The sequence below is a fragment of the Coffea eugenioides genome, chromosome 11 (assembly GCF_003713205.1).
Source record: "Coffea eugenioides isolate CCC68of chromosome 11, Ceug_1.0, whole genome shotgun sequence".
In the NCBI taxonomy this organism is placed as follows: domain Eukaryota; kingdom Viridiplantae; phylum Streptophyta; class Magnoliopsida; order Gentianales; family Rubiaceae; genus Coffea; species Coffea eugenioides.
The window spans coordinates 1,382,893-1,389,777 of NC_040045.1; positions in this window are offsets into that span (position 1 = coordinate 1,382,893).

The following is a 6,885-nucleotide window of genomic DNA, read 5'->3' on the forward strand; positions in this document are numbered from 1 at the left end:
ACAGCGTACCATTGGCTTCATGAAATGCATGTTGCATATTCACTTGCTGAAATTCTCCTATTAGTGCCCTGCAATCGTGAATAATAGGAAACAGAACATAAGTATTAGAACAACAAATAGTATTAAGGAGATTAAGAATGACAAGGGAATCAGATTCAATCATAAGATGAGTAACATTGTTGTCCAAAGCTAAGCGTAATCCATCGCGAATTGCCATGCTTCAGCACTTGAATTGGTTGCAAATCCTAAATTCCTACTGAACCTTGCTATCCATTTCCCTCCGTGGTCTCTCAAGAGATGTCGAGGTTGTTAAAAACAGCAGCGTCAATAATTAGTTTGGCAAATTTTTTTTTTTGTTTTGGTGTTGGGGGGGGGGGGGGGGCGGCTCTCAGCTTATTGACAACTCTATTTTTAAAGATCTTGGTGACCTTGAAAGATCAACAAAGAAGAATTCAGATGCAGCAGCAATGCAAAAGTAGTTTGATGTGGTTCGACTAGAGCCTCGTTTCTATCGTACCATAAATCATGATCACCAACATGCCGAAGGAAAAACGTAGTCCAGGGCAAGTCCTTCGTGCATATTATCAAACAGCAAAGAATGTTCCTGTGAACTGATTATGACATGTTACCAATCTCTCAGTGGCGGCAATTTGCTACCGTATATGACTTACGGAATGCTGCAAGCATCTGCATGGGATACGTTTGTGATTTCTAGTTTTTTTTCCTCCTGTATAACTGTGTATTTGGTAGAGTGAAGTCTTTTCAGTGATCCACCAATCATTCACGTAAAGCTTCCATGTTGGTCCCAGCTTGGTTTCGTGCGAAATTTTCCTCTTAACATTTTGCTCCCATGCCAAGTCCCAAGCTTGAAATCTACAGCACGGACATTAACCTAATCAAGAAAAGAACTAGTTAACTGTAGCATTTAAATGGAGGAGGACTGTGATTCTCAGGAAAGAAAAGGTGAAGGAGAAATAGATGGACAGTGCAATATACATGGAACTGGAGAATGTTATTAAGAAATAATGCAGAATGAAATTAATTGTCGGGGGCACGATCAATAATTCAGCCAGAAACCCTATACAAAAAGCAAGAAATGACAAAACCCAAACCGACAAGGAGATAAACAAATTTTAGGAGCCATCCCATGCCCCGGGCCAATAAATGGCCCCAATACCAATATGACCAAGATACTCACGAAAGTAGATGGGGTCCGTTGGAACTTGGAAGCATAGGCCATAGTGTTAGAACAAAGTTAGAAACACATTTCCGTAAATAGTAAACGTAAACATCAGGGGATGGGATCTAGCTCCGTCTCTAAAAAGAAGTTCAAACTACCGCAACCTCTCCAAGTCCCAATTATTCAGACATTCAAAACTGTAAAATTCAAGGGCAGCTCTGAACTCTGATACTTTTACTATTTGAGTCGTCATTCACGCGATCGACTTACAACTTTCTCTAGCTCGCCGCCAAAAGTCCACACATCCACAGTAATGGCTAAATTGACCACTGGCACCACAAAAGAAGAAAAAAGAAAAAGGGGTTAACGATGCATGTGATCCTCCCTCTGCCGATGCCGCTTCCCATCCAGCAGCAGCAGGAGTAGTAAATTGTACTCTTTGCCATGCTCGTTACCAACAAAATTTTCTCCTTCATTTCTCTTCCCCGCCTAGATCTTTCTTCTTCTTTTCTTCGTTCGTTGGGTTTTCGGTTAATTACATGCATCGCCCAGGCCCTAAGTCTTTGCATAATTGAAAGAACCTTTTTTTTGGGGGGTTTGGGAGGGGGGGGGGCAGTCAATGTCCCAGAATTCTAATGGCTCTACCCTGTGACTTCTTCTAATAAGTTTCAGCGTGTTTACGCATCTTCATAATAAAAGCAGCAGACTTTTTTTTCCTGCCATCTCCATGTTTCTCTCCCTGGGTCGACATTCCTTGGCTTTCGAGTTTGGAGATGTATGAGACTAGCTAGATTCGAAGGACTTCCGTTAAGCGTAAAGGAGAGAATCGAGGATCTATGCAGCTCAAAAGCTAGATAACCCAACCTAGGCAGCTATTTTTAGCACCAATGTGCCGACAAGAAATGTTCATTTTATTAAATTGGAGTCAATATTTAAAACGAAAGCAAATTAAATGTAAAAGGATAGCATTACATTACTCTGAAACTTGAATTGATTACAGAATGACTGCATTGCAGTATCATGAAATTTGAACTCCCAAAGACGTCTTGCACCCTTTATGTCAACGTCGGCTTAATTAGCAGGTAACGTACGCTTTGTCTTAACTACAGCTCCGTATTTTTTTGGGTGTTCCCCTCCCCCACAACCCCCACTCCTCCTTTTCCCTTTTGTCGCAACCAAAGAAATGGTCCCTTTTGATCGTGGCTAGACGAGTAGTAAAGGAAGGGCAGGGAAGAGAGGAAGAGAAAAAGGGAGGAGAAGGAAGGAGGGTGAAGCAGTGGTAAAGGAGGGAGAAGAGAGATGGTTGGTGGTGGATAGAAGGAAAAACTGTGGTAATTTTTTTTTTATTTTGTTTTTTTATAAATTGTATTTGAAGTGAGTGCTTTTAGAAATTTATTAGTGTAGACTGTACAAACAAAAACAGCTTGCGAACAAAAATAGGATGATCCAAACTCCAAAGAGAGACTAAAGTTAGTACATATATCTGTGAGAACCCGTATTTTCCCTAATAATTTTCCTAGGGTTTTTCCCCTTTAATGGCATGTTTTCTGCATTTTCTGGCTTAGGAAATTTTCCTGGTGAATTTTATGAGTAAATATAGTTTTTAGATGATTTTTCTAGTATTGGATAGTTTTTGAAAAAATTACGGATATATAACGGACGTGGGACCCACTAGTGTGAAAAGTTCAAAAAAAATTCGGCCAATAAGGTTAAATTTCGGATACTGAGTGAAATTTATCGGGTGTCAAGAGATAAGTAGAGGATGAGATCTGATTGATGTGAGAGGGAACCAAAAGGATAGAGATGTTTTAAATGAGTGACAAGTGTCACTTTGTGAGAGGTTGTGACTTGTTGACAACTATTCACCTTTTTGACTTTTTACCCTTGGATTAAATATCTCAAAAATTACCCAAAATTCACTATTTTCTTCACCATTGTGGCCGGCCCTCTTTAGCAAAGAAGGAAGAAAAACTCTTCAAAGTTTGGCATCCATCTAGTGCAAATCATCCAAAGCAATCACTTAGACTTGATTCTACTCCATAAAATCTCTTCTTTAGGTGTTAGTAAGTGGTTTGGTGAAGTGTTTTGGGAAGCTAAGAGGGCAAGCAACTCTCCCTCTCTTGTTTACTAGGTGAGTGATGGTTGAACCTTCTCCTTCACTTAATGAAGCTTAATTTATGCGTAATGGTAGCTAAAGTGATGAATTTGTGGGTTACTTCTTGGTTTTAGATGAATTGGTGAAGTTTTCAATTTATTGATGATTTTTCTGGTTTAATATGAATGTGATGTTGTGGCTGTCTTTGATGATGGGAAATGATGTTTTATGACTCTAGTAGGTGTAAATGATTGGTTGTTGCAAGCAATTTTGGATTTGGAAGGAATTTGAGAAAGTTAGGGTTTTATATCCCCAATTCTGGCCGGTTTTGTATCTCATGGTTAGAGGCCGAATTGGCCTTGGTTTAAAATATGAAAGTTGTAGGTATTGATGTGTTTGAGGTGTCTGTAAAATTTCAGGGCAATTGGAGTAGTGTAGAATAAGAAAAGTCGAAATTACTATTGCTGTTCTGGGTTCATCAGGATGTAAGAACTGCGTCTGTAATTGGTGGTTTTGACTGGAATTGCTTTGGATTTGGTTGTTGAGGTCTTCTGATGAAATGTAGCTTGATGTCCTAGCTACCATATACCTTTGGAATTTCTGGATTTGGACTTGTATAGACTGAGTTGGACTAATTACAGCATAGCGTAATTTGTAAACCTGCAATTAAGGTTCTGGTTTGGTATTTTGCATATTTGACCTAGTTGTGCTAGGATTTGGACTGAGTGACCTTCTACATTGTTGTAGCTCTGTTTCTTAGACGGTGGGTCTTACACCCTCATCCGATAAGCGTAGTGCAATTTGTGCCATTACCGCAAACGGAAGACAAAACTGTTTTTTTTTTCAAGGCCAAGTTAGTTACATTTCTGAAATTTCTGGTTACCTATGATGCTTGTATATGCTTATGAAACCCTATTGGGGTTGTGATTGGCATTACTTTATAACTCGTTATCGAGTCTCATTGTACTTGTTTGCGTGTTCTAGGGCGTGACGGTGTTTCACGACGTACTTTTGACGACGGTGCATGAAACATCACCTACTTGATTGGTGAGTGTACTACTCACATGAATGTTTACAATGTGGCTTTGATATATGTGATTTTAATGCCGTGAAGGCTTACTTGGCCATTGGAATTGGTTAAGGTGAGGGTGTACTTGACCGCACTCACCCCTTTTGATATTGTTAATGACTGTTTACCGTTTCACTGTGATACTGAACTTGATATATGAGTTATTGAATTCCATTTCATGGAAACCTGATTTGGTGTCGTTTGGACGAATATCCAACGGCCTTACTGTGTTACTGAGCTCAACCCCGTTGGTAGTCAAATGAATCGAGCCGCCGAGGGCTTGGTCGTGAAAATTGACATGCCACGGGGACTGTACTGGGAAATCTTGTAGTAATGAGACTCTTGATTCCGGTAAACTCGAGTATTACCAAAAGCTACTGATTGGAGTGCGGGCCCGGTTGGGGTATGTTGGGTGGAAGGAATGGAAATGAAGTGAGGTCTACGGTTGGTACTCTTAAACATTGACGGATGGTCAATGAGATTGGATCAAGAATGTAAGCGTGGAAAGGGGCTCTTGAGAGCCGTCCGTATCCTTTTACCGATTTATTTTATTCCTTAATTGTGTACTTGAAATGAAAGGTTGTGCTATATGCTCTTCGTTGCTTATGTGGTAGTAACTCATTGAGTTTTAGCTCACTCCGTTCCATTTGTTTTCCTTATAGGAAAATGACTATTTTGGGAAAGGTTGTGCTAGTTGGTTGTCAAGTTGAGCTCATGTAAATGTATATTTTGAATAGCTCCTTGAGGGTGAAAACCCTAAGTGTTTTGTTTCAACCAATGGTTGGTTTGTATTTGGCTAATTGCACGTGTATGAACTTGTTGGATATTTTGGTATACCGCTTTGGCTTGTAAATGTTAAGTTGGATTGATGTTTGGTTGAACTCCGGATTCTGACATGGCCGGTACTGTTCATCAGCGGCTTCGATTTTCATTTTTTTTAATTTTATTTTGTGATTTTGACTTGTTTGCGCGCGTTGGTGTGTTCTGGAACGTATTAGATCGACGTAAACTGATCCGTTAGTCCTGGCGAGAGTTGGGCAGGCAGTCCGCTCACCCCTTTGGTTCGCCTTAGGGGAAGGTGGGGCTGTTACAATATCCATCTTCTATTCTAATTAAAAAAAAAGAATATACTGCTATGAAACTTATGTGGCCGTTAGTGGTGAAACAAAGAACGTAATAGGGTGGGTTGGATATCTCATTTTTTTCAAATAATATTTTATTTGAATTATAAATATATTTGTCAATTCACTTTTTTATATCACATATATTATATTATAAAAAGTGCTATAATAATTATTTTAAATAGTATTTCAAATACTGCTACTATTATAAGACAGCATTATTATCAAAAAAATAAAAATAAAACAGCGTTGGTCTAAGAAAAGAAGGAACGCAGGTTAATTTAGAGCATTTTGTTTTAGTACGACATATTCGTCGGTCAATGTGGATGGTTGTGTGTGGCGTTTGGATAGTCGTGGGGGCATCGTGCTACTGTGGAATTGTACCGCACGTGGGGTGAGACTGACAGAAGAAGGGAAGGAAGGGAGGTCGGCCGTATATCCAATTGACATCCCAGCCGTGTGGGGTACAGGGGAGGAGAGATTGCAGCCGCACGGTACAAGTTGGAAAATGTGCAAATTCTGCAATGCCTCCAAGGCTCCAAGTCCGTCCAGACCGACCCCAACCGCTGTTTTGGACAACTACGACTCGACTACTTGTCCTAGTAGCAAGTATGCGGTGATGGCGAATGACGTGTTTGGATAAGAGATTGTTTGAGATATTTTTTTTGAATACAGTAATATTTTTTTGATGTAATGTATATGACACGAGATAAAAAAAATAATTAAAAAATATATTGATAATATAGGTAAATAAAATTGTGCAAATAAACACCGTCCAAACGATAAAACTATCCACAACAATTTTGATTAAACTAATAAAACTATCCATTTCAAGTTCAATTTGCATCTTAGCATAACTATGAAGGTAAAATTCAGGGATAATTTGAGAAACCTCTTCTAAGGTTTTCGATAATTTTACTACTCTCCCTTGAGGATTGCAAAATTATATTAACCTTCCCTGAGGTTAAGATTTTGGTTACACAATCAATTTAAGTAAAAATAAAAAAGTATTGTTAAAAAATCACTTTAAGAAAAGAGATGAAACTTGTATTCTATAAATACCCCTTATGCATGTGTATAAGTTGTATTAATAAAAAATTAAAATAATTTAAAATCATAAATAATTAACACACACATTTCGCTATTCAAAAAATTCATATTCAATACACTAGACAACGCAAATAATTAACAATATTATACTAATAATCACAAGATTTAGCAAAACAAACAACTTATCTCTCTTAACATGAGGTTTGCTATGATTATTGTAATTTTGAATAGAAAATTTTTGAATTTTGCCTTTCTTCTTACTCTTTTCTCACTTTCGCGAAATTACTTTATAACTAACACGACTTTAAGAATTTTAAAGAAAATTTCCTTACAAGCAACCTTTTTTTTGCCTTATATTTTCTTTATTTTG